At 46.3% G+C, this 27,772-nt stretch overlaps 1 pseudogene across 1 annotated transcript; it reads left to right on the top strand.

The window, feature by feature from the left end:
• On the top strand, positions 1–25,473 carry LOC146196158 (scoloptoxin SSD14-like; annotated as a pseudogene). Its single transcript, XR_014705707.1, has 10 exons — positions 1–625; positions 6,417–6,539; positions 8,282–8,379; positions 11,649–11,838; positions 13,129–13,298; positions 15,352–15,626; positions 16,607–16,809; positions 17,601–17,841; positions 24,224–24,275; positions 25,361–25,473. The product of XR_014705707.1 is annotated as a scoloptoxin SSD14-like (transcript).
• The last annotated feature ends 2,299 nt before the right edge of the window (positions 25,474–27,772 follow it).

Below are 27,772 nucleotides of genomic sequence, written 5' to 3'. Positions count from 1 at the left end.
CCCGTCGGCCCATTTCTTCTACCAGTAGCGGAAATCATGACAAGAACTACACAGTGCTTTCACTTTAGCTGCTGTACGCCGATGCCACGCCGTTAGAGTGAAGAAATTATTTTATACTTCAAGGTGTTATCATGGTAGGCTGTCAATGTCGCCTCTTTTGTCAACTTGGCGACTCAGGTGCTAATCTTGTGAGATACGTCATTGCTGGTCAGCACCCACTTGAGCTTTGGTCAGCAGTCCCAGCTGGTAATCCAGCTGGCCAGCTGGAAGACGAGTGTTTCATTCTGAGGGAAGGGGATGGTGAGAGGATTGCTTGTTGCAGCTTGGTTACCGGGCTTGTCTCAGTTTCAGCGATGCTGTCGTTCTGCAGTTACCACAGCTACCGGTTCTCATTTCGCTCGGAAGACTCTCAGCCAGGCCGCAACAAGGCCTCCATGGCAGTGCTGGGTGTCTTCATGGTAATCATGACTGTGCTCATTACGTGCACCGTGGCGCTTGCACTGCTGCTCACCCGGAAGGCAGCAGCTCCCAGCCGCCAGCCGCGCTTCGTCTCACACACCAAGATGGGCGTCTTCAGCGAATGGGTCTCCATCTCCGGCTCCCGCCACTGCAACAACGTCACCAGGTGGGCTCCACCTCTGGCGCTGCGAGATGGAGGCTTTGATACTTAACAACTAGGCGCGCGATGGGAATTGTTAAATTTACGTCGCTAGAATGGCACTATCGCAACGCAATGAAAGGTACTGCTTTTGATGCAGCCGTAAGATATCACGAGCTAAGTGAGGATAGGAGATCGTAAGAGCTTTGTCAAAGCCTATATGCTACAGCGGCCATTTTCCACTTTTCCTGACTATGCATTCCGCAGACAGACTGCAGCAAAGTGGACGTATTTCCAGCCACTGCCCAGCGCAAGAAATTCCAACCTGCATTTATGCAGAGTGCCTTGTACACAATGCGCACGTGCTTCTTTGCATCGCTGAAAAAAGGGTGAAATTTCCCTCAGCGTATATCGGTTTCTGAAGGTGCTTCATGCGGAAATCTTTTGATGGAGGTGAAACAGAATAGGCTCGCGTTTGCTGTATAATGTCAGTGTACATTAAAATCCAGAGGTTCTCTAAATTTACTGAAGCTATCCCCACGACGCCGTTCACAGCGTTTGTCGCCTCACGATATTTTAACATAGCATAAGATACCATATCTCATCGTACTTTATCGTACCATACCTTAATACACAATACCATATGATACCATACGTACCATACCATACCATACCATACCACACCTACCACACCGCACCACGCCACACCACACCACACCACACCATACCATACCATACCATACCATACCATACCATACCATACCATACCATACCATACCATACCATACCATACCATACCATACCATACCATACCATTCCATACTATACCATACTATACCAGTTGTACTTTCCGTACCATACCTTAATACACAATACCATATCATGCCATATACCATACCATACCATACCATACCATACCATACCACACCATTCCATGCCATACCATGTAATGTACAGAGTGCAGAGGCAGCCAACGATAGTGTGTGCTACTGACAGTAAAGCCTACTCGTTGCAAAAAACATTACAGTGGTTTTTGAATTTTCAGTCCGACATGCAGGCCTTGAAAGAGTGGCTTTGCGTTCTGACCATGCGAAATAATAGTACGCATTCTGCTGTACTACTGCTAACTGAACGCATATTCGTTTAAAAAAAAATCCACCTTAGTGAAAATTCGCGTATCGAACCAAACCGGTTTTCACAGGTCCCGTAATATTCCTTTGAGCTATCATACCGGTGTGACCTGTCCTGTATGAAGCTTAAAGAGGTTTTTAGCGGACAGGTCATGCCCAGTATGAATCTCCGGATTTATCTGGATTTATGAATCACCGGACAGAAAATTTCCAAACCATACATCTCAGTCCGATATGGATCGGAAACCGCGTGGACTGTTCCTGTATGGAGCTCATATACTGAAGAGACCATGTCCGGTTTAACTGAAACCGTACGAAGCCGTCATGTATGGAATTGATACCGGACAGAGTATTTCCGGTTCTCAACTTAAGCCGGGCCGATCGATGAAGCTCAACCAGATTAACCATGCTGGAGCATGCCAGTACGCTAAATAAGCATGAACCCATACATATTATACATTACAACTTTTCTGTATATGTGGAGTACGCGTTCTTTCACAAATTCCTCAAAAATATGAAGTCGTCCAAGTGTACGCTAGCAACTACATGCGCGCATCGCGTCGCTTTTGCGTGTGCAACAGTCGCTACAGCTCGTCCGATTTTCAGGCGCATCTTCATATCCGCGTTTGAAGATGTAATAGCTTCAACGCGCAAGTGCAAGGAAGAACGTATAGTGTTTTATTCGCAGAGAAAACATACGCTGGAGAATAAATGAAACACATTACTGACCATCTAAATATGCATAGATAGCCGCATATCGGGCGACGCTTCCTCGAGCGCTTACATGCGCAAAACATTTATTCGGAAGTGTATTCATTCACGCCGCTACTCCGCTGGCAGCACGTGAAGCTAAACGCGCAGTATTACAAGCATTAGTGTACCGGCTATCTCTCTATGTAGCAAAAATTATAAGCGTTCAAAGGTGATGAAAAACACATCAGCAGTAGTAAATCACAATATTCTGATGTTTAATTGCCTGCACGAAAGCGATGCATTCTAAAGATGCGGGACATTGTGACCCCTTGTGATAGCCAGGAAAAAACGGTCGAAAAAGAATGGTCGATCGATGAAATACGACCACAACTCCTACACTCGAGAAAAATATACAAAGTACGAAATACCAATATTAACTACTTAAACAGAAAATGCAGCCGTTATAACCATAACCAGCCGTGAGTGTTGATTCCTAAATACAATGAAGCAGATAAGTTACAACAGGTTACAGCATAGCGCCCTATCGCACTCAGGAATGTAGACTACAATGTGTTTATGAAAATTCTAGCCCGTAGACTACAGTCAGTAATTCAACAGTTAGTTGGACCACACCAGACGTGTGGGATAAAGGGTCGATCCATTGTTTCCAATGTGCATAAAGTGAGGAGTGTGCTTGAGTGCTGTAATCACACAAACAGTTGTGTAGCCATCCTTCAGTTGGATCTGGAGAAAGCATTTGATTGTGTCTCACATGAAATCCTGTTCTGCATACTCGACCATGTCAATGTAGGGTCCGTCATTCGCGAGGGAGTGGCCATGGCGTACCGAAGCTGCACAACAAGATTTTTATTGTAAATAAGAGTTTGGGGGCCCCCATAAACCTGCAGCGATGGGTGCGCCAGGGTTGTCCCCTCAGCCCTCTGCTATTCTGCATTTACATTGAGACACTGTGTTTAAATATCATAGAAAACGGCAAAATTCGTGGCTTCCAATTGCAAGCTGCAGAGGTTAAGCTGCTGGCATATGCGGACGATGTGGCTGTATTCGCAGTGAATCGCGAAGGGGTAATCGAGGCCGTGTCGTCTGTAAAAGAATTCACAAAGGTTTCCGGCAGTAAAGTTAATTGGTCAAAGTCCCTGGGGCTTTGGCACGGATAATGGCCAACGACGCCCGAGAAGTTCGCGAACATGTCCTGGGTGACAACACCAGTAAAGCGCTTGGGAGTCCCACTAGATAGTTATCGCGATAGCGAATCGTACTGGAGGGCACAGACTCAAGCCATGCGGGAAAAGGTGGAGGGGTGGAAAAGGCAACAATTGTCAGTTTTCGCCAGAGCCACAGTGTGCGATATGTTTTTTATGTCGAAGCTGTGCTATGCAAATGTTGCATTGTGCAAGGATGAACGTACAGAGACTGCACCGGATATTTGCCATTTTTGTGTGGGCAGCAGAATGGGAACGATGTAGCCGGACCAGTTTGTTTAGGCGGGTGAAGGACGGTGGACTGGGTTTGGGGCATCTATTTCTACGACAGATTGTCAGCAGATTTCTTTTTATTCGCGATGTAAAAGATCCATTTTTGCGTACTGTGTGCCAATTAAGGCTCGGAAATGCACTGCCGAACTTTGTTGTCTCGACCGAAAGTGTATCGGGGCGCATTTTTGGTTATTTTAGAGAAGTTGTCGCTTATGTGCGATTCCTGTCTGTTCGATTTTCTTATGAATATTTATCTTGTGTTAGCAGGAAGAAGCTGTACAAGGATTTGTGCGACGTAGTTATTCCCATACCAATGTACAGGGCCTTATACAGTGGAGGACCAGGACGCGGCGTACTTGAGCGGGTGAAGGCGATGCAGGTGCCGTCAAATGGAAAAACTTTTTTCTTTAAGTTACACACGGAAACATTGCCAGTAAAGAAGTTCTTGGAAGGGAAGAATTTATTTTTACATTGGGGTTCGCATTGCTTAATTTGTAAACAGCCAGAAACTATAGACCACGTTTTCCTACATTGTTGCGAAGGGGTATACTTTTGGGATATTTTACAAAGGACTTTAAAAAAGGAATTTCCATTAGACTCGCATGGTATTAGGTACTTGCCAGTAGAGAATGAGGATGGGGTGCCATTTGACCTTATTATGCTAATGGCCCTCCACTGTATTTGGCGCTCGAGAATGACAGGATACCATTGCGATCCTAACGCACGGCCAGCACGGATCTATTTTCGGGAAGACATGAATAGATATATTGAAATTCAGAAACTTGCCCCTGAAGCTCCCGAGTGGCTCGGAAGATTGGAGCCATTAGTGACCCTAAGAGAATTTTAGCATGACGACGCCACAACCCACCTGGCTGATTGTTGTATTATTGAATGCTCATTGTGCCCTGTAAGTGGTTTTGTGTATTGTGCCGAAGTCAGGCAATAAATAAAAAAAAAACCCCAGCCGTGAGTAGTGGTTAAAGTACCTGTCTGTGGAGCGTCAGGGCCGGAGTTCGGATCCTGGATTGTCCCTGCAAATATTTTTCTAGGTGCTTAACCTTTTTTTTTTTCAGTTTTCAGATGTAGTCGTGTTATTTTATAGTTTTGCATACCGTTTCCAGCCTAGCGTCGCATTTGTTTTCAGAAACAAGAGCCACCGACCATACAGGATATTACGGAATCAGAGCTCCGCGCGGTTTCGTGCCGGTTGGGCCTGTATAATAATCCGGTAGAGCGAATCAGGTATGAGATTGATACAGGATTTTTCAGTAGGGTATTTGCGGTGGTTTCTGAATGTTCAGTCCGACATGCTGGCCTTGGAGGAGTGGCTTTGCGTACTGATTCTTGCTAAATAATTGTACGCATTCTGGTCTAGGTAAACCGATAATAAAAGAAAAATATGCCAACTTTATTGAGACTGCCCACCAAAGCGTATTGTAATGAAGACGTTACGCAGTGAAGAAGTTACTCAAAGCGGTGACTGAGGCAGATAAATCTTTCTCTTGAAGACCACGGTCCTGACAATTACCAGTTGCTGAACGCCCGCCTAGCGCGTGAGCGCGTGAGCGCGCGCGCGCGCACACACACACACACACACACACACACACACACACACACACACACACACACACACACACACACACACACACACACACACACACACACACACACACACACACACACACACACACACACACACACACACACACACACACACACGCGCACACACACACACACACACACACACACACACACACACACACACACACACACACACACACACACACACACACACACACACACACACACACACACACACACACACACACACACACACACACACACACACGCGCGCGCGCGCGCGCACACAGACAGACAGACGGACGGACAGACAGAGACAGACAGACAAAAAGACACACACACACACAGACAGACAGACAGACAGACACAGAGAGACAGACAGACAGACAGACAGACAGACAGACAGACAGACAGACAGACAGACAGACAGACAGACAGACAGACACACACAGACAGACACACACAGACAGAAAGACACAGACACGCACGCACGCGCGCACACACACATACATACACACACACACGTTTATAAAGAGAGACAACGCATTTAACATGAACGATCGGAGAGAAGCGCTTCCGGTTCAAAACGTTTTTGACCTCACGATGCAGGTAATGTGTTGTAATTGAAAATTCGTCAAAACCGGTGTGCTTACCACGTGGCGAGAGCAGGGTGTTTTTCTGCGCCTCACTGCGGAATGTAATTTTGTGCTCTGCCTAATTTTGTCGGTTGATTTCATTACAATACATTCAAAATACAAACTGAGATAATATTTCACATTTCGACAACAGGACAATCGTTTTCCTACTGACACTATGGATACGATAGTTCGTTAATATAAAACATAGTCTCACTAACGTGATGTGCACATAGCCAGAGTCTTTAGAAAAATTGTAATGGATTCATTTGCGTGAATGCAGGAAGATGTTCGGCAAGGGTGGCACCATAGGCGACGCCGCAGTTGCCACCATCCTGTGCGTATGTGTGGCCATACCCCACAAATGTGGTCTCGGAGGAGGATTCGTAGCCACCTATTACAACCGGTGAGTCGGCGCGGCCAGTGTGAGGTCACCTGAGTTCAAACGGAATTTTTGTGTCCACAAATCAAGAAAACTTCAACCGCTAACCCTTCCATTTTGTGTACTTCCAAAGTCGTACGATAGTGGACATTACAAACTCAAACAGCAAAACGATATTGGGAAATTTAATGACTAGCCTTGCTGATTGGCACATCAAAGGCGCGAGATCGCCCTCTGGTGACCTTAATGGTCATGCATCTTAGAGCAGATGCGAAACCACAAATGGATATGAGCAAACTGACCGAAGTACCGAATTTGATGTTTCAATCGAATGGAACAAAATTTGAATTTCAACTCGACAGGCGTCAAGTTTTAGTCGATGTTTTCTTGTTTATTCGCCGTTCCGGAGACTGCACAGCATGTAGAACCAGGGGGTGAGGCTATCCTTCATGTTCTCTTCCACTCTGAAGGGGCCGACAAGTATTCAATGCCTATTTCGTTTTTGTAATTGACTGACTGTAATTTCCTGAATAATGGCCCATTTTTGAGCGCGATAATTTCGCTTCTGTGCTGCCGCTAACCAGAAACTTTGAATCACTTGAAAGCTTGTTTGGCCGTATAATAATGTTTCTACTAAACGCTGAATGCACAAAAAGCATAAATGGCGGCTCCCTCTACCGTATAATTTCCGAGCGCAGGTTGTTCCAGCTTGTTCCGTGACACTCTGCGCAGCTTGTGAGTGGCGGCTGATTTGCGTGCTGTGTTCTTTGATCGTTTGCTTCCGCAAGCACGCACACTTTTTTAATTACTGCTGGTCAGCGCCTGCGGCAATGACTCAGTGGTTAGGGAGCTCGACTGCTAAAGAAAAGGACGTGAGATGGAATCCTAGCGGCGGCGGTCGCTTTTCGATGCGGCGAAAAGTAATGGAAGTCGGCACACGTTAAAGGACTAAAGGTGGTCGAAATTTCTGGAGCCCTCCACTACGGTGTCTACATAACCTGAGTTGATTTGGGACGGCAAAGCCATAAACCAAACCATCTTTCCTAGTTCTTCTTCACAGGTATGCTCGAGTGTGCATAATCGATTCCGACCGCTTAATTTTCTGTGGAAATTATGTTGGCCGTCTTGCCTCTTACGTCTAGGTATTCGAAACTCCCCACCTCGTACATTTATTCCTTTTTCTAGTGCATAGAAGCTACATGGTTTCGCGAACGTTACTTCGTCAACAAAACGTGACTATTTCTAGCAAAGTGCGATAAGTCCACCGGTAGAAATTCGCATGCATCGATTTCAATTCTCTTTTTGGGAATTTTTAGAGTGCAGAAGCGGCATTGTGAAATCACACTATGCAAGAGTGCGCAAGATGAAATTTTGGATTAACGTGACATGGCCATGCAATGACTGGTCGGCGGGTGTTGCTCATTTGAGATGGAAATTGACACCATTGTGGCTTTAAGATAACACGTCAGGCACGCTAATCTTTGGCCACGCAAGCTCGTTTGTACATTTGTACAGCTTCGTTGAGTCGGGCCTATACACCAATGTGGAGTAGCCTCTCGCATAAGGAGGTAGCTTACGTCTTTATATTTATGAGATGTGTGAGACTGTAGGAGAGCAAATCAAATATATTAAGGAGTAGTAAAAGCGCATGAACGCCAACAAGGATCTGCAAAATGAGCCGCGTACGGAAGACACTAAACCTCTCGTGTCACACTCTTGAAGTAGTAGTATAAGTGACCACGAGGTGTTTTTTTATACTTACGCAGATCGGCGAGTAATGCGACGGCCATCGTGGTTAGACCCAGGGCTCCTGGCGCCGCCCAAATTAACATGTACCGTGATACTGACAACGGGTCACTCGTAGGTGAGCATGCACATAACTTTTGCGATCACTTCTGACCTCCATGAACCAAGGTGTGTAAAAGTGAACATTGTGGACTTAGCGAAGAGAGAATCCTTGAATGGCGTTGAGAAATTCTGGACAAAATGAAAAGAATGTCAACGCGAGAGCTTAATGTTTTTAAATGTACGTACGACAGCTACCATACGTTATTACTCACAGGAAGCCTTTTAGAGCGCTCAGTGACGAAAAACAAAAAGCCATGCTTGACAACGCTGCAGGACGCTACCAGAGTAGCTGCAGCAGGCGACACAGTTGACGCCAAGAAGGGGAGTGGACGAAGGGCGAATTATGAGTTGAGGAGAAGCGAGAAAATGAAGGGTAATAGTTTAATAAAGCTATTGAAAGCAGGTTCGACGGTGTTATGAGTATGAGGAAGAAGAGTAGGAGCAGATCAAAACATGAAGATTTGGGCTGCGAGTAGCCATACGCTGGCCGTTCCTACTTTCACCCGTTCGTCGTTCATTCCACGACAAGTTACAGGACTGCGCTAAGTCTGCTTAGAGAAAATGGCGAAAGCCGCTTTATAGGACTCTTCACTAGCAGCATCGTCATTGTCATCGTTAGTATCATGATTACTGCCGCTGTCATCATCGTTATTATCAACTAAATACCCATTATTGTCATTGCAGCTAGCATCATTATCATTATCACTAACTGCATTGTCGTTATCACCACTACCATCACCATCTTCACCACCACCACCATAATCATCATCGCTATCGATGCTATCATCATTGTCAACAAAATAATTAATCGATGCTACAATTATCATTATAGCTAGTACTAACTGTAGCGTCATTGTCAATGCTACTGTCTCACTACCACTGACTGCATTGTAATTTTCAATTCAATTCAATTTATTTTCAAATCGAGGATGAAGACCCTCAGGCGAAAAAGCTGTTTTAGGACAGCTTGAAGAGTGCCTGAGGGCCCACACACGACAGCAGTTGTCCCAGCATACAGGACTGCGCTAAGTATGCTTAGAGGAAATGGCGAAAGCGACTTTATAGGACTCTATTCATTAGCAGCATCGTCATGTCATCGCTAGTATCATAATTACGGCCGCTGTAATCATTGTTATTATCAACTAAATAACCGTTATTGTCATCACAGCTAGCACCATTATAATTATCACTAACTCCATTGTCGTTATCACCACTACCATCTTGACCACCACCACCACCACCATAATCATCATCGCTATCGATGCTTTCATCATTATCAACAAAATCATTAATCGATGAAACAATTATCATTATCGCTAGCACTACTGCAGCGTCATTGTCAACGCTACTGTCTCACTACCACTGACTGCATCGTCATTTTCAATTCAATTTATTTTCAACTCGAGGGTGAAAGCCCTCAGGCGAAAAAGCTGTTGTAGGACAGCTTGAAGAGTGCCTGAGGGCCCACACATGGCAGCGGGTGTCCCAGAGTAAACTACTACCGTCCTCACGATATACAAGGAGAGTTACGGTCTGTTTCCCACAAACCCGGCGTGGAGTAGCAGTTTGCGTGCTCGGCTGGGGATCGGATAGATAGTGGTTCGATTCACGGTGGAGAGAGAGAGAGAAAGAACATTTATTTCTACCTGTGAAAAGGTTGGCGAAAGGTGCAGCTCTGTCCCAGTCGTGTCCTCCCCCTCAGCCGTCGACCAGGATCTCCTGGATATGATCAGCGCCCGCCAGGGCGAGACGGATGTTTTCACGTTTTCCTTTGTAGTCCTATTTGAGTAATATTGCCTCACAGGACTCATCTGCTCTGTCAGGTTCTCCAAATCTATCGCACTTCTATATCATGTGGATCATGTCCGCTATGCTCTTTCAACGTTTGCACCTGGTACTGACAATTTCCGGGTTGCACTTTCTGTAAAGCTGGGGGCTGAATACTCCGGTTTGTAGCTTACGCTACATAACGCTCTCACTTTTGGTGAGTTGCTTGACGCTTTTGGTAATATTGGTCTGCCTAATTTGGAATGGTTTAGGATATCTTTGTACACATTAAGGTCTTCATCGAACTGTAGGGGCTTCACATCGCGCAGTGGGTACAGGGTTGCGTACGAGACGTTACTGGGATCCCGGTATGTAGCTAATCTTCGGGTCAGTACGCGCGCTTTCTCGTTCCCCCTCAACTCCTGGTGTGCCGGTGTCCAAATGAGCGTAACCTGCTCTGCCGGTGGTGGGCCACTGGTCAACACTGTTACTGCTATGGCCAAAACGGAGCTCATTGTCAAAGTTTCTCATCGCTGACTTTGAGTCACTAACAATAATTTTGACCTGTTGCTGGGTTGAGCTAGCGCAATGGCCACCTCCTCTGCCTCCGTTGCACTCGAGTGTGTGTGCTGCAGCGAACTACCGAGCCCCCGTTTTCTCTAGTTGTTACCGAAACTCATCCCATACCGTCCGCGCATTGTGCGGCATCTGTATACAAGACGTGTCTGCCCTCAAAACGGGCTTTCAACGCTGCTGCTATATCGCTCCTCCGGCTCTCATTGTAGACGGGGCGCAAGTTTTTGGAGAGTGGCGGTATCTTTAATTTGTCCCTAACCTGTCTAAGAACCTTGTCTGTGCGTCTGGAGTATGCTCACTGCTCGTGGCCCCGTTTCTCCAAAATGCTGCGACTAGTACAACTGGGCAACTGTCTGTGGTATTGCGAGGTCGTTTCAGCCTCATTGAGCTCTTCGAGGGTTTTGGAAACCCCTAGTTTCAAAAACTTGTTTGTCGATGTATTGAGTGGCAAACCTAGTGCTGTTTTGATCCCTTTACGAATGAGAACGTCAAGTTTGTCCTTTTAAGCTATGTGAAACCACAATTACGGCGCCACATAGACCACCCTGCTTATTATGAAAGATTCAATTTTTCTTTGAGCGCCATTGCGAAGGACGCTTTCAGATCACAATTTCTCCGGACGTCTCGCCTGATGCAAGAAAGGCTTTCACGTGTATTCAAGTTCAAGTGTATTCACCCCGCACGTAATACAAATGATCTGTTATATTCCACACGATTTCGAAAGGGTGCACTAAGCTGGATTAAATTTACGAATAAAATTTCTCGTCTAAACGTTACCTGAAAATTGTCACTTCCTTTACTACACCGAGGCACCCCTGCGACAGCGAGTGTTGGGAATCGAAAAGTACTAGCACCGAACGGCATGTGCGAAATCAGTTTCTTTTGCGGTGGCAAAGTTCTCCTAAATGGGGACCCTATGGCGTTGCGGATATTCGGGCGCAGGGGCCAAGGCAGTGGGAGCTTTCGGCGAGCTGATGGGTTACGAACTGTTGCTGAACCTCACTGGGAGCAGCGTGGCCTGGAAAGACCTTTTCGTGGACGCCATCACGCTGGCGGAGGACGGCTTCGTAGTCTACGAGCAGCTCGCCGAGACCATCGCTAGCGTGGCCAAACACCCAGACAGCAAAATTAGGTGCGAGAGTATACACAGCGCCTCCATTTCTACATTAGACATGGTATAGACATTCTCTGGCCAAGAGGTCACCAAATAATTAGATGCTTTCTGCAGGGGTGGGGTAGAAGGAAAGGGCTAGTATTTTGGGGGGAAAATGGTTCCGAATCAAGGGCGCGTATTTAGGAAAACAAGTGCACGTATACACCCCCAAGGGGGCGGGGGGAGAGGGCGGTAATAGTGTACTCAGTGATGCTAGCGAAGCACTGGGCTAGTTGATAATGAGAAGGCATTGTGGTGGAAAGAGGGCAAGAAAAAAGGAGCACTGCAGAACTAGAAAAGTTGAGGAGGAGACGCTTTGCCAAAAGCAGAGGAAGAAACTATGAATATGATACCTTTTTATTTACCTGTCTCATAGTAGTTGCGAAGTCATGTGCTGCTTTTAAGAATAATTCAAGTTGGAATGAAATCCAAGGTGAAGGGTTGTTAAAGGGTGCGTTTCTAAAGCAATTCCAAAAATCTGCTTTTTAGTCATGTGCTCCGCGATATTGCATGCGATTGATGCTAACGAAGTGGGGCAGTAGTTCTGAATGCACTGCATCCAAAGAGAAGATATACTATGGTGATCGCCCTGCCTCTTGTGAGTTGGCCAAAGTGTACGGTATTCGTAAAATTAACGTGTGAATATTTTAGGACCATTCCACATAGTGCTTAAAAAATGAAATTGGAATGCAATCTTCCCTGAATATTTTTAAAGATGTATATACTAGGAGGCATACTGATAATGTCTTATTCAATTATTTGGACATCAGCTAATGAAATGAGGCCTGTGCCGTATACTTAATATTTAAAGGCACAAAGAGCACTAAACGAACACAAAGAAGACAGGACGAAGCACCCCTTCCAATTGGTGTATCGTACACACGACATGTGCAGACACGTAACTTAAGATCAAATTTAACATGATAACACACGCTTAAGGAATTTTTCGCCATTTACAGAGCAAGTTTCTCACGTCCAAGCTACGGTGGGGTGCAGCTTGGACGCGAGAAACTGAAACAGGCGGCGTGTTGCTGACGAGCAGCGTACGGTACGGTCTATCACCGCAAACGTCCTGCCCGTGCTGCATAATACGGGAAACACACTATAGACTGCAGTACCTCCGGACCAGCGCCCTTGCTCTGCGGTTGCCGTAGAGATTACACGTGTGCGTACAGGTTATTGTTTGTGATGCTACCCCCTAGATAACAGCAAGCAGTCAGAAGTTACAGTAACATGAACTGTTGCCCTTGTCTTCACGTCCGCGAGCAGGAAGGTTCTGACCAATCCGAACACGACACGTGTGCTGAAAGTGGGAGACAAGTACCACAACAAGAGGTTGGCGGAGACACTGCGCAAGATAGCTGGGAGCGAGAAGAAAGGCCGTTTCTTCGAGTCAGGCTTCGAGATTCGGGCCATGGTGTCGGAGCTGAGAGAACTGGGTAATTTATTGCTTCTCGTCAGCGCTCATCGTCGCTGGGACTGGATGCGAAAAAGACTCGCAGTTTGCGAGTGGCATCAGTGAATTTGAAGTGATTAAACTTTTCCTGATTTCTTACCGAGCAAAACTTCACCTCACAAAGTAGTGTCCCCTGCAGTGAGTATAGTCAGGCTGATGATGATGATGATGAGATATTAGAGCACATCAAGCGCTAGTAGGGAGAGATTGACGTCTTTTTTTTCGATTAAAAAGGAAAAGGAACCTGAATCTTGAAAGCTTACACTTCACACCATCCCGAAACAACGCAGAAGGTTTCATTAGCAGCGTGGCATAAAGGGGTCCTTCTCTTACCTTCTTCTAGATGTAACATTTTACGGTCTTTACATCTTATAGACAATGAAGACTTTGAATGCGGCGAAGATCAGTCATTTGCCATAGCCTTTTTGGCACATTTTCTAAATCAGGATCTTTCGCGGCCTTATGTGACAGCAATGGAAACTGGCCATTGTTATGGCATGCCACGTGGTGCGATACACTAGCTATGTCAGCTTCCCAGACGCCAAATTATTGTAGGAGTGTTATTTTATTGTGTCAGACGCGAAAAACAGGAAAGTAGGCGAAATTTCTATTCTAGGTATATTTCCTTTCCCTTCTCCTATAGGAATTGACGTGCAGCAGGATTGACGAGGAGGCTGATGTGGATGTCAGACGTTAATAATAATATTTTATTAACGATGCGCCACAATTGGTGCGCACACTCCCAGACACCCTTAGAGTAGTGGGGCTAGCTATTCAGGTCTAAAAGAAAATGTCCTCGACTTGCAAGGCAAGCTCAGCCGGAAGTCAGTTACCTGTAGACGCAGAAGGGATGGGCCGTTTGTTGCTTAGCTTTCGCCGGTTTAAGCCATAGAAAGGGTCGGAGTAAGAGTTAACAAACAAAACAAACGTTATACACAGCATGGCATAATACAGACGAATTCACACTGTTACTTAAACACACAGGCGAGGTTCACAAAAAGGCAATGCAAAGCATGCAAGTTAAAGAGGCTTTCAAGAAGCACATATTTTTCACGTCAGTACACTGTACACGAGAGGGTCTGAAAAAATAAACACCGAATTGTTCACTGGGCACTGCCGCATATTGATGTCTGGAGAGTCACGTTGTGACCGTCCTGTAAATGTTCGCCGCTCCTTCGCAGATCAATGGGCTTGCCGAGCAGTGGGTTGACCCCGGGATCCGAGCAGTAGCACTTGATTCACTGCAACGTCCGCTGGCTTGCCGAAACGACGCGACCTCAATATATGGGCGCGCCGCGTCTTTCTTTTATTAGCCAAGGCAGGCCCACACATACACGCAACTTCTGTAACACTAGTGTCCTCTTTTCCGGCTGCCGAGATGCGCGTCATCATTGGTCAGGCGCGCCGGAATTTTTAGGAGGCGACTAGCGGCTTCTCCGCTGGGTGAGTCATCGCCTCCACCGGGGATGAAGAGGAGCTGACGCCGATGTGTGCAAGGCTACGCGCTCTCCGCGCGAAAAAAGGAGACATTTCTGCAATGTTCTCGACCATTCTATGCAGATGCCGCGCGCGCTTCCTTCCCATCGCGTTCACTTAATGAAAATGTGCAAAAATCTGCGACAGTGGGCCACTGTCACCCGTGTCGAATAAAGTATGCAGTGAATGACTGCATTATTTCGGAACAGGTACGCCCACTTACAGGAGAGGTGATAGTGTCCTGAGGGTATGCGTTCGCCGCCATCTGTGTTTAGAAAAAGAGCACTTGTGTTTCAGGCTCAATTATTTGATGTATAACTGCTTGCGTGCTGCCATTCTTGCCATTCTTTATTTTGCCTGTTCGTCATTTCCTTCATGTTCACTTAATTTTTCTTTAGTTTCGTTATATTTTTGGTTGTGTTTCTTAACGCCGACCTCATTAAAATAACGTGTTTCCGCACGTCTGCAATAATGCCTTAGGGCGTTGAAAGTATTGCAATTAAATTAAACACAACAATTGTATAGTATAGAAAGTTGGATCAGTGGCATATTCTATCCAGGCGGCGTCTTGACACTAAAGGACTTCGAGAATTTTGGGGCCGAGTTAGTGCCCGCGGTGTCGACACTGCTGTCTCGGGACGAGTGGCTATTCACGACGCCGGCGCCGACATCGGGCCCTGTGCTGGCCTTCGTGATCTCAATACTGGACAAGTTCCGGAGCGAAGGCCTCCTCGCCGACGATGAGCTCAGCGCACATCGCCTCGTCGAGGCGCTCAAGTTCGCGTTCGCCAGACGCTTTCAGCTGGGTGATCCCGAAGCGTTCGATATAAAGCAGGTACACAAACACCACCTTTCACGATATCCTTTTGAACGAGAAAGTAGGCGCAATTGTCTAAACTATAGATAATTATGTCACCTGTTTTGGCGATACCCTTATGTACACTAATAAGTTCAAAACTTTATCTCTTCTTCTTGAGAATGCGGGAAAGAAATACCGATCAGCGAACTCAGCAAACGTTCAGCAATTACGTGAGTCTATCAATACAGCCAGTGACAGAGGCAGGACCGTATATCTTACCGTAACCATTTAGTCTTGCGTTAGCGCACCATCTCCAGGAAACTTGAATAATGCCTCATTATGCACAATTTTGATTCACCAAGGACGGAGAGTGCACTGGTAACGAAATTCAAGTAACAGTATGCTCGTAGAATAAAATGGCTTATGTCTTATGTGATCTGGGAACAGTCGGTGTCCCGCGTGGTCGCCCTTCCTATTGACCGAGTGACAGCGATCGATCTATTCCAGCACACTTTTTTTGAAGAACCTACTTCAATGGAGGCAGAGTCTGAGGAGATCGGCGAGCACAGTTCTTCTGGCCTACTTTTAGCTAAAAAAATGAGAAGGGTTCAACGCTGCTGAACCGAATGTGGAGCGAAAGCATTAGCTGCGATGACCAAGCGTTCTTCTTCTTCTTCTGCTTCTTCGTCTTGTTCTGGTGTCACGCCGACGGCTTCAAAATCTAGCACAGTGTAGCTTTCGCTACACAAATTCTATTTCGTTTGTGCTCGATGACTTGTTGGTTTCCGGCCATTGCACAGCATGGTACCCATGTCGATGATAATAAGTGTGGAGAAGACGCTTGCTCAAACTCTCAATATGCTGCCATCGCGGTCATTAGTTAGCGGACACTGCACGGATGACTTCAACCAGGTCTCCTTGCTTCCGTATACATCCAGCTTGTCACCATTAAGCAATTATCCGATAATTAGTAGGGTTGTCGGGTGGTGACCTGATCTTTGAATCCTCGTCGACAGTCCGTGGAGAACGTGCTGCGGCAGCTGCTCAGCGCGAAGGAGTTCAACGAAGTGGCCCTTAACTTGATCACGGCGTCGCCGCACGAGGACGCCAGCTACTACGGCCTGCAGCTGTCCTCCGTCGAAGACCACGGCTCGGGACACGTTTGCATCGTGGCAGCCAACGGAGACGCACTGTGCCTTGTCTCGAGCATCAATACCGAGTACGTGGCTGCCAATTTCTACTCGATGCAATTAAACGCCGATATGGGGAACACAGTGGGGGATAACCGAAAAGCATCAGCGTCGATAGAGACCTGATATTATTTAGTGATTTGATACCAAATATCGCTTATTATGCTGGCATTGAGTCAGTCCGTTAATTCAAATTATTTTGCGTTGTAGCTGGGGAAGTGATAGGACTGTTACCAATTTCTTTTATCAAACAATCATTTTCCAAAGCAGGGTGTTAAAGAAATGATAATGTACGCTTTGAAAGAAAGGAGGTGTGTTGAGGGATTGCAATATTGGGTGCACTGGTGAAAGAAAAGACACTATACTGTTTTAATAAATATGCTACTGGCGCTTCAGCGTGATAACGCGACATCTATAGTGGCCACTAACTGCGCGAAATGCTGGTCTAATGTTGGTCTTAGAGGTTGGAGTAAAATACTGTTACGACATTGGGAGAGGATTTTTTAAAGATGTGTGCTTAGTAAAAGCTGATGCTATCAGTGGTCTATCCAGGGTCTATCAGGTTGAACTGCTTTTCTGCGTTTTTTCCCATCATGTCATGAGGAAGTGTAGGAAGGCAATATAGTCAAGTTTAATGCTCAGCACATGTGAGGCTTTTTGGAATGAATTTAGAATCGACACTGTAACCGAAAATGAGCTCCGTACAGTCACGTGTAACGTTTAACGTACACAGCTAGTCGCGCGCACACACACGAATGCGCTGCGCGACGGCCGTGTCGGTTGAGTGAACGTTTTCCTTTCACGATATTTTTTTTTTCAGTTTCGGCGCCCACATGATGTCCAAGGTGACCGGCATCTGGTACAACAACGTGATGAATGATTTCTCTACACCGCACGAGAAGAACGTGTACGGGCTGGCGGCGAGCAGCAACAACTACATCCGGGCCGGGATGCGGCCCGTGTCGTCGCTCTGTCCCGTCATAGTGGTGGACGCTCACGGCGACGTAATCTTCGCCGCCAGTGCCACGGGCGGCCAGCTCATCATCTCCGCCATTGCGCAGGCACGATCGTTTCTTCCTTCACAAATACAGCTTGTCCACTCGATCGCCAAGCGATATAAATTGCAAGCTTGGACCCTACATTAAAAAAAAATATATTTGGAACGCTCTCTTTTGTAGGTATGGCAGGATACGCCATTTATGGCAATCATGGTTACAACTTATTTCACTCCCAAAATAGAAGCCTGGGCGAGTTGGTATGTATACATTCTAAAACATGTATGTATACATTCTTTACCCCTTCATGGATCACTGCCTTGTCGTGGCGGAGGGGCTTGCGAAACTCGATGAAGTCGTGAGCTCTGCTGTGTAGGGCCACCCAAGATAGACAGGTCACGGCAGAGAGTTCTGACAAAATGTGATTCACTGGAGAAGGTAATGGCAACCCACTCCAGTATTTCCTGCCAAGAAAACCCTATGGCCAGTCACAATACCATTATCGATATGGCGCCGGAAAATGAGCCCCCCAGGTTGGAAGGCGTCCCACATGTTACTGGGGATGAACAAAGGGCGATTCCTAGTAGCTCCAGGACGAATGAAGCGGCTGGGCTAAAGCCAAAAGGACGCTCAGTTGTGGATGTGTCGGGAAGCGACCGCAAAGTCCGATGTTGCAAGGAGATATATCACATAGCAACATGGAATGTAAGATCTATGACGCAAGGTAAACTGGATATCGTCAAGCGAGAAATGGACAGATTGAACATTGATATCTTGGGTATCAGCGAGCTCAAGTGGACCGGAATGGGAGAATCTAACTCCGGCGACCATTATGTCTTTTATTGTGGGCACGAATCCAAGAGAAGGAATGGGGTCGCTCTCATAGTAAACAGAAGAATGGGCAAAGCAGTGCTAGGGTACAACCCCAAAAACGACCGAATGATTTCACTTCGGATCCAAGGTCACCCTTTCAACATAACAGTTATCCAAGTCTATGCACCGACCACTGCTGCTGAAGAAGCTGACGTTGAGAGATTTTATGCGGACCTACAATGCCTTTTAGACCGCACCCCATCATCAGACGTCGTTTTTCTCATAGGAGACTGGAATGCTAAGGTCGGGAGTGAAGAAATATCCGGAATTACAGGCAAGTTCGGTCTTGGTGAGCCAAATGAAGCTGGGCAGAGGCTAGTAGAGTTCTGTCAAGAAAACAACCTGACCATAGCGAATACTCATTTTCAACAGCACAAGAGGCGCCTGTACACATGGATTTCACCGGACGGTCTGTACAGGAATCAGATCGATTATATTATTTGCCGGCAGAGATGGAGAAGCGCTATACAAGCAGTAAAAACAAGGCCTGGGGCCGATTGTGGCACCGATCATCAGCTTCTTGTTGCCAAAATTAAGCTTCGATTGAGGAAAACGCAGAAAACTAGAAGGCCTTTCAGGTATGATCTGGATCAGATTCCATTAGAATATGCTGTGGAAGTGAGCAATCGATTTCAAGAATTAGATCTAGAAGACAAAGAGCCCGAAGAGATGTGGACTGATGTTCGTGATATAATACAAGAAGTTGCTACTAAGGTAGTTCCAAAGCAAAAGAAATGCAAAAAAGCAAACTGGTTATCTGAAGAGGCTTTGCAAATAGCTGAGGAAAGGAGGATGGCAAAAGGTATGGGGGAAAGAGAAAGATACAAGGTTCTTAATGCGGATTTTCAGAAAATAGCAAGGAGAGATAAGAATGCCTTCTTGAACATACAGTGTCAAGCAGTTGAGGACAACAGCCAATTAAGGAACACAAGAGCTCTGTATAAGACAATCAAAGATATCAAGGGAAGCTTCTGTGCTAAGCTGGGCGTGATAAAGGACAAACGAGGCAAGGACCTCACTGAAGCCTCAGAGATAAAGAAGAGATGGCAGGAATACACAGAAGAACTGTACAAGAAGGACCCGGATGTGCAAACCCAACATAGGACGGTTGTGATTACTGATCTCGAGCCGGGCATCCTGAAGAGTGAAGTTGAATGGGCCTTAGCCAGCCTTGCTAAGAACAAAGCTAGCGGAATTGATGGTATTCCAGCTGAGTTGCTTCAAAACCTCAACCACGACGCTGTTAACACACTGCATACATTATGTCAAAAGATTTGGACAACCCTCCAGTGGATACAGGATTGGAGGAGGTCAGTTTACATCCCGATTCCAAAGAAAGGCAGTGCCAAAGATTGTTCCAACTACCGCACGATCGCGCTTATTTCGCATGCTAGCAAGGTGATGTTAAAAATCCTGCAAGGTAGGCTGCAGCAGTATGTGGATCGGGAGCTTCCGGACGTGCAAGCTAGGTTTCGCAAGGTCAGAGGAACTAGAGACCAAATTGCCAACCTTCGCTGGATCATGGAAAAAGCAAGAGAGTTCCAGAAACCCATTTACTTCTGCTTTATTGATTATGCGAAAGCGTTTGACTGCGTAGACCACAGCAGATTGTGGCAAGCTCTCCAAGAGATGGGAGTTCCAATTCACCTCATCTGTCTCCTCAGGAACCTTTATGAAGGGCAAGAGGCCACAGTCAGAACTGGGCATGGTCTTGCTGATTGGTTTCCGATTGAGAAAGGGGTGAGGCAAGGCTGCATACTGTCGCCCTGCCTATTTAACCTATATGCAGAGTGCATCATGAGGAAGGCCTGTCTGGACGAGTCTTCAGCTGGAGTGAAGATGGCTGGAAAACGCATCAACAACCTTAGATATGCGGATGATACCACTTTAATGGCAGAAAGTGAATTGGATCTCAAGAGACTTCTGATGCGCGTACAAGAAGAGAGTGAGAAGTTTGGGCTTAAACTGAACATTAAAAAGACGAAGATCATGACGTCTTGCCCTATCAAGTCCTGGAGCATCAATGGACAAGAAGTGGAAGCTGTGACAGATTTTCTGTTCTTGGGCGCCAAGATTACCTCGGAAGGAGACTGCAGCCATGAAATTAGGAGACGCCTGCTTCTGGGAAAGAGAGCAATGGTTAGCCTTGACCGCCTAGTAAAGAGCAGAGACATTAGTCTGCCAACCAAGATCCGTATAACCCGTGCTATGGTCTTTCCAGTTGTGATGTATGGATGCGAGAGTTGGACTGTGAAAAAGGCTGACCGCCGAAGAATTGACGCGTTTGAATTGTGGTGCTGGCGAAGACTCTTAAGAGTTCCTTGGACTGCCAGAAGATCAAATCAGTCGATATTGTCGACCATAAACCCTGACTGCTCATTGGAGGGTCAAATTCTAAAGTTAAAGCTCAGCTACTTTGGTCATCTGATGAGAAGAGAGGAGTCGCTGGAGAAAGATTTGATGTTGGGAAAGGTTGAGGGTCGCCGGAGAAGGGGTAGGCAGCGAACGCGATGGTTAGATGGCATTCTCGAGGCATTGCAGATGAAGCTATGTGATGTTAAGAAGATAGTGAGAGACCGGAAAGCGTGGCGTGACATGATCCATAGGGTCACGAAGAGTCGGACACGACTGAACGCCTGAACTGAACTGAATACATTCTTTAACATAAAAACTAATAAATACACCTGTGTCAGTGCTCCGTCTGTGCTTCTGTCCGACAAGGAAATAAGGTTTCTATCTGCAGAACATTGATCGCCATCGTTTAACTCGCCGTTAAAGTTTAAGCAGTTTTTAGCAGTAACCTGTCAATTTTATGCATTCCACTCCTTCTGTATATTTTATCAATTTTATCATGTTTCGATGCTTCGCTTCGAAACATGATATCGTATCATATCGTCTTTTACCCTCATCAACCTACCACGCTCTTATCGCTTTTAAGGCCCCCTACACCATGTTCGACGTCGACTACTTCTGGTTTTATCACCCAGTCTTCTTCTTATATATTGCTCACTTATTTCCAATAAATCAGTTGTAAGTCAGTGCTCGTGTTGTACGTTTCGTTCTCTCGTCCCTGTTCTTTTGCGCTGTTTTAGAATTCACTCGTTTGGTCTCCTTCTGCCGCAGCCTTAAGGCCCTTACGAATTGCACTGCTTTCATATCTATGTTTTGCCGTCCCTATGTTGATATGAATATTTTTAACGTTCATATTATACCATCGAGGGGTACAGCGATGAAACATTTGTATTTGAATCGTGTCACTATTTATAGAATCGACACATTAGGGCGTGCCACATGAATTGGTAGCTACACTGCATTTTCCATGGCAAGCATTTTGAAATTGTTATTTTGCATTGTATATCGAAATTACTCCGTAATCCACCACTACGGCTCCTCTTTCTCTCTTTCCACTTAAACTCAACTCCCACCTTCCTCCCTTCCCTTACGGCGCGGTTCAGGTGTCCACAGACAAAAGTGTGACAGATACAGCGCCTTTCCCTTCCTGTGAACCAATTATATTATTATTATTAATATTATTAATATTATTATTATCATTATTCTATATGAAAACTCAATCCATATATGCGCGTTGTTCTGCGCTCCATTCCTGTATGTACGAACTCAAAATTGCCTCTTCTTTTTAAGACCCTTGAATCAAAAATAATAGCGCCACCGCGTAAATGTGTACAACATTCCACAACATAACCACAGCTTAGAGGAACATGACCTCGATGCTTAAAATATAAAAGACAGGCCAAACATGGTAACTGCAATGCAAACTTAGCGAAGGTCAGAGTTAATAATTTTTAAACGGACGGTAAGCATCAACCCCACATTCTCGCATCGAAAATATTGTGTTATCGATAAGCTGGACCTATTATATGTGGTCCAATGCATATCTTTAATGTAAAGTGATTACATCAGTGTCTGATGTAAAGACTTTGCAGTTTTTGACAAGGGTTAGTCAGTGGGGAACTTGTGTCCTTGGCATGTCTCTCTTGAAGCCATCGCCGGTAGTTCTGTGCGTGTCTTTGAAGCGCTGCATTTACAATCATGATAAACCATTTCGCCCAAAAGACTATACCTTGATCCTGTTAGTAATGGGAATTAGAGTTGGGCGCGTGTTGACTATTGGCAGCATTTGCTATAGTTGTGTCCCAATGCTGTAGGCTTAAAAGCTTCTTTCTGCAAAATATCCGTCTTTGTCGCTGTGAGCAAAAATCAGAAGCGTGTCCCGGCAGGCGATATAGCTGACAGGTGACATGGGCGGGCGTGGTTTGGTCGGCGGGTTGTGCGACGTGGAAGAACGACATTATATAACTAAAGTTCACAGGAGCTATCCACTTGGCTAGCTCTCTCGAGATTGGGAGGGGTAGGTGAGATGGTAATCGAACCATCCAGACCGTTGGATCACGAGTCAGGCTAGTTCTAGATCACTCAGGAACTTTCCAACGGCGTAGAGAAAGCTCGGCTTTATAGGTATGTTGATGGACGAACTTTTATGTGACTGTTGCGACCCTATGACAGCGAGGTCTCAAGGGCACTATTTAAGTAATTAGGCTTATTCAGATTGTAGCGAAATGAATGTACGTGAATGAGGATCAGTAAGAGAAGGTGTCGATGGGAGCCATAAACTCTCTAACGTCACACCCCCGAAAGCGGATCTTAGTGTCCCCGAATGTTTAATGCTCATATCTGTTTCTATAATGTTTTAGCACGGTTAAAGGTCGTCCCTGCTGCTTTAGCGACGTGGCTAGTCAGGTGACTCGCTACGTCATATCTGATGGGATAGTTTTGTTGTAAAGCAACATTACGCCAGGTTTCACCTCGTCGCTTAGCCGGTGGCCGCTGGGCACGAATGGCCTAGAACAGTCATTATCTAGCACCTATTTCAGCCGAGCTCCGCCAGATGGCGCTGCAGTCGGCGCTGCGCTTGGAAAAGAAACAGAGTGTGGAATTATACCGAAAGTGGAAAATGTAGATCAGGAAGGAAGATTTCTTTGATAACTCAAGAGGCAGTGCCCTACTTTTTGAAGCTAGATCAGGGTGCCTTAGAACACGCAGCTACAAAAAGAAATTTAACCATGGAGATGACGCATGTGCTATATGTGGAAACTCCAGTAAACCAATTGAACATATTATACTCGAATGTAATGGTATCCATCCGGAAGTTGGTGCAGACGCAATCCCTGTTCCTGAAGCTCTGGGCTTTAGAGATAACAGTGGCCGGGTGAATAAACCGGCGGTGGAAACTAGCAAAAAACGACAGGAAGATTGGTGGCTTAAAAGCAGAGAAGTGACATAATGTTAGTAATGTAGGAACAAAATTTAATAAATAGAATGGTGGTTTAGTTAACCATTCTAAATAAATAATTAAGATATATGGAGAAAAATGAGCATGATAGCTACTGCTACCACCCCGTTTCAAAGGGGACGCTCCTATATTCCATCCATCCATCCATCGCTAGGATGCCTGGATGCCCTCTCTCGCCCCCGCTCCCGGGGCGGGGGCTAGAGAGGAACTTACGCCGCTGCCGCCCGCTCACACCACATGTTATGCCTCGTTTTGTTGCGAAAGCAACACTTCGACAGCCAAATCGAGACCTCGGATGCCCACCTACGCCGTGCACGTAAAGAAACGTAGCTCCGGTCTCCTCATGACAAAAAAATTTGTATCCACCGGGAATCGAACCTCCATCCCTCGGATCCTTGGATCCCCAACCGAGCGGTTTAACCAACAAAGTCACGCCTGGAAAGATGAACAGCGCATCTTAATTCTCCTTCTCTAGCGCGAGGATGATGATAGTGATGATGATAGGCTAGTCAGCGGCGTATTTCGGGCGAGCGTGTACTCAGCAAGAGCGCTCACTCAGGCCTCTCCTTTCATGTGAGAGGGTGACATTAGAACCAGCCTGCCATGACATTCAAATGGACGTTACCACTATGCCACGGGCAGGAACTGCCAACTCTGGTCGCTCCTTTCTTATGAGAGGATGATATCAGAATCAGCCTGCCAGAACCGTTTGCATTCTCGTTAATCCTAAGGCACGCAGGCACGCCCATACTTCTTGGTTGTAGCGTGACTTTAGATGTGAGCTGGTAGCTTACGCTCTCGCGTCATATCATTAAATGATGAGCTTAAGTGTCCCCAATAATACCATCCACAGATAGAGTGTGACAGGGGAATAATGTAGCAGGAAAAGAAGTTTCCGTCGTTGCTTTCGCAATTAAACTAGGGTTAACCAGAGCTGGACCGCAGCCAACGTTTTTACGGAGTACATGAAAGCGTAGTCAAGGTATAAATGGTCTTGTCGTTCTCTCTCGTGCTGACCAAAGAAATGAAACGACTACCCGCTGTTGCTGCAGGGTTCTGTCTTGCCGAAGAAAGGTAAAAAAAGTAAATTAATATACGATGGGCAAGGACATGGAGGGAAGTAAATGGTCCCCTTATTCATAAAAGTTGACTTTCTTGATTAAAATGACCCATCATTTTATCAAAGCGCAATTGCCAGTATAAGGATTTGGCAGTCTACATCATAATTGCCATGGGCCCATACTTGCATCAAAAGTAGTTGTACACGAAAGAAGGGACTTAGTAGAGGGCTGTTAAGCAAAGCTGACTGCAGATAGGTAAGCTTCCACTCATTCTCAACTGGATGCCTTCTTAAGACTTCCTCCTTCGAAGTAGTCAGAGTTTTCCTTGCTCGTGGCGCAGGTTCTGGTGCGTAGCCTGTGGATGGAGCACACCGTGAAGGAAGCAATCGACGCGGGGCGCCTGCACAACCAGCTATTCCCGCTCGACGTGGTGCACTACGAGGAGACGGCTGATAGGGTGAGCGCTTCCCGTCAGTCGCCATACAAGGATTCCTCAGTGCGTAGACGCTCCGAGGTGCTATTATCCGTTTCATAGCGGCAGATTTTAAGCCACTTCACGTCCCAATAACGCTCTGCACCGAGTAGGACGAATTAAGTGATGCCACCTATGATGTCATGATAAAGCAATGCGCTCATTGGCCAGATTACGAATAGGTTCGAACTCGTTGCATTCTTCATCCGTCACCCTGTTCGCGTATGCCGCGCTGAGACACGTATTTTACGGGTGTATGAGGAAGGCCGGTCTGGACGAGTCTTCAGCTGGAGTGAAGATTGCTAGAAAACATATCAACAACCTTGGATATGCTGATGATACCACTTTATTGGCAGAAAGTGAAGTGGAACTCAAGAGACTCCTGATGCGCGTACAAGAAGAGAGTGAGAAGTTTGGGCTTAAACTGAACATTAAAAAGACAAAGATCATGGCGTCTTGCCCTATCAAGTCGTGGAGCATCAATGGACAAGAAGTGGAAGCTGTGACAGATTTTCTCTTCTTGGGCTCCGAGATTACCCCGAAAGGAGACTGCAGCCATGAAATTAGGAGACGCCTGCTTCTGGGAAAGAGAGCAATGGTTAGCCTTGACCGCCTAGTAAAAAGCAGAGACATTAGTCTGCCAACCAAGATCCGTATAACTCGTGCTATGGTCTTTCCAGTTGTGATGTATGGATGCGAGAGTTGGACTGTGAAAAAGGCTGACCGCCGAAGAATTGACGCGTTTGAATTTGGTGCTGGCGAAGACTCTTGAGAGTTCCTTGGACTGCCAGAAGATCAAATCAATCGATATTGTCGACCATAAACCCTGACTGCTCATTGGAGGGTCAAATTCTAAAGTTAAAGCTCAGCTACTTTGGTCATCTGATGAGAATAGAGGAGTCGCTGGAGAAAGATTTGATGTTGGGAAAGGTTGAGGGTCGCCGGAGAAGGGGTAGGCAGCGAACGCGATGGTTAGATGGCATCCTCGAGGCATTGCAGATGACGTTATGTGATGTTAGGAAGATAGTGAGAGACCGGAAAGCGTGGCGTGACATGGTCCATAGGATCACGAAGAGTCGGACACGACTGAACGACTTAACTGAACTGAGATTAGCGAGCCTGCATGGCCGCACCATCAGGTGAGTTTGGGCTTTATTGTAATAGTGGCATTTTGCACTACGAAAGAGGCCGCGTTCTATATGGCGAATACCTTGCTTCCGTCATGAGTAGGGTGACTAGGATGCGATACTAAACATTGACAGCCGATTTTCATAGCCCAGCGAATGTGAAGTAGGCGCGCTAGCACTACTTACCCTACTACGCGTTTTCATGTATATTAACAGTTAGTTGAAGAGCCAGGAAGCGTGCTTAAAAGCGAGTGCGGCGTGAAGGCTAGATGCGAATTTGAGCAGAAACTGCTTCATGATGCGGCCAGCGGCGTGAAGCCTAGGTCGACTGAGCACCGCGCGTAAACATCTGCTGACTGCGAAGGCTGAGTGGGACTGACGTTATGGGAAAGAGGTAGAAGTTGACGGCGAACGAGAGGCACGCGACTGTCCAGTCCTGAGTAACTCGTGCTTGTGCAACACTTCATAGTGATAGCTGCGATAGCTGCTACTATGGTATGCGCCAGAGTCTCATTGGCTGTAGCTGCGAGGTCGCTCCGCCACCTCTGGCTAAGCCGCATGACGCGCGCGCGTCGCCAATTTCTCTTTCCCCTTCAATTCTACGCAAAAACAGAGAACCTCTTCGGACGGACATCATTGAAATCGGTCACTGCTGTTTATAGTGCTATGCAGTGCGCCCTAAAATATGGTGTGTAACAGGAAGGCTTGAACCACAGAGTAGAGAAGCGGCAAAGCTGCCTGGGGCACCATCGCGCTGAGGTCACGCTTTAAAGCCTTTCAATGAATGACCCGCAAGCAAGCGCTCGATGCTTTCGAGCAAAAAATGAAATCAAGAAAAGGTATTTTTTGGTATGTACTTAATGCAGTGCAACAAGACAGCTTCGCTTGACAGGCTGGTTTTGAGTAAGTTGTGAAAGATATCGTCAGTGGGTGAGGCGAGTAAGCGATCTCAGAGGCAGTACTGCGGAATATAGTGTGCTGTATTTTATTTGCTCTGTGCTGAAAGAAATGTTGGGACGAAGCTAACTCGTCGCTTTTAAACGCATACAGATGAACAGCGGCAACCCAAATGGGCTTAGCTTGACGCGGAAGGCGCCCACACGGCCTCAGTAAGTGTAACGGGTGTCTTGGAATACAAAACATGCTTTATGTC

This window comes from Amblyomma maculatum, chromosome 3 (assembly GCF_055883805.1).
Source record: "Amblyomma maculatum isolate TAMU_Amacu chromosome 3, ASM5588380v1, whole genome shotgun sequence".
In the NCBI taxonomy this organism is placed as follows: Eukaryota; Metazoa; Arthropoda; class Arachnida; order Ixodida; family Ixodidae; genus Amblyomma; species Amblyomma maculatum.
This window is presented reverse-complemented; position numbering and strand designations above follow the sequence as displayed.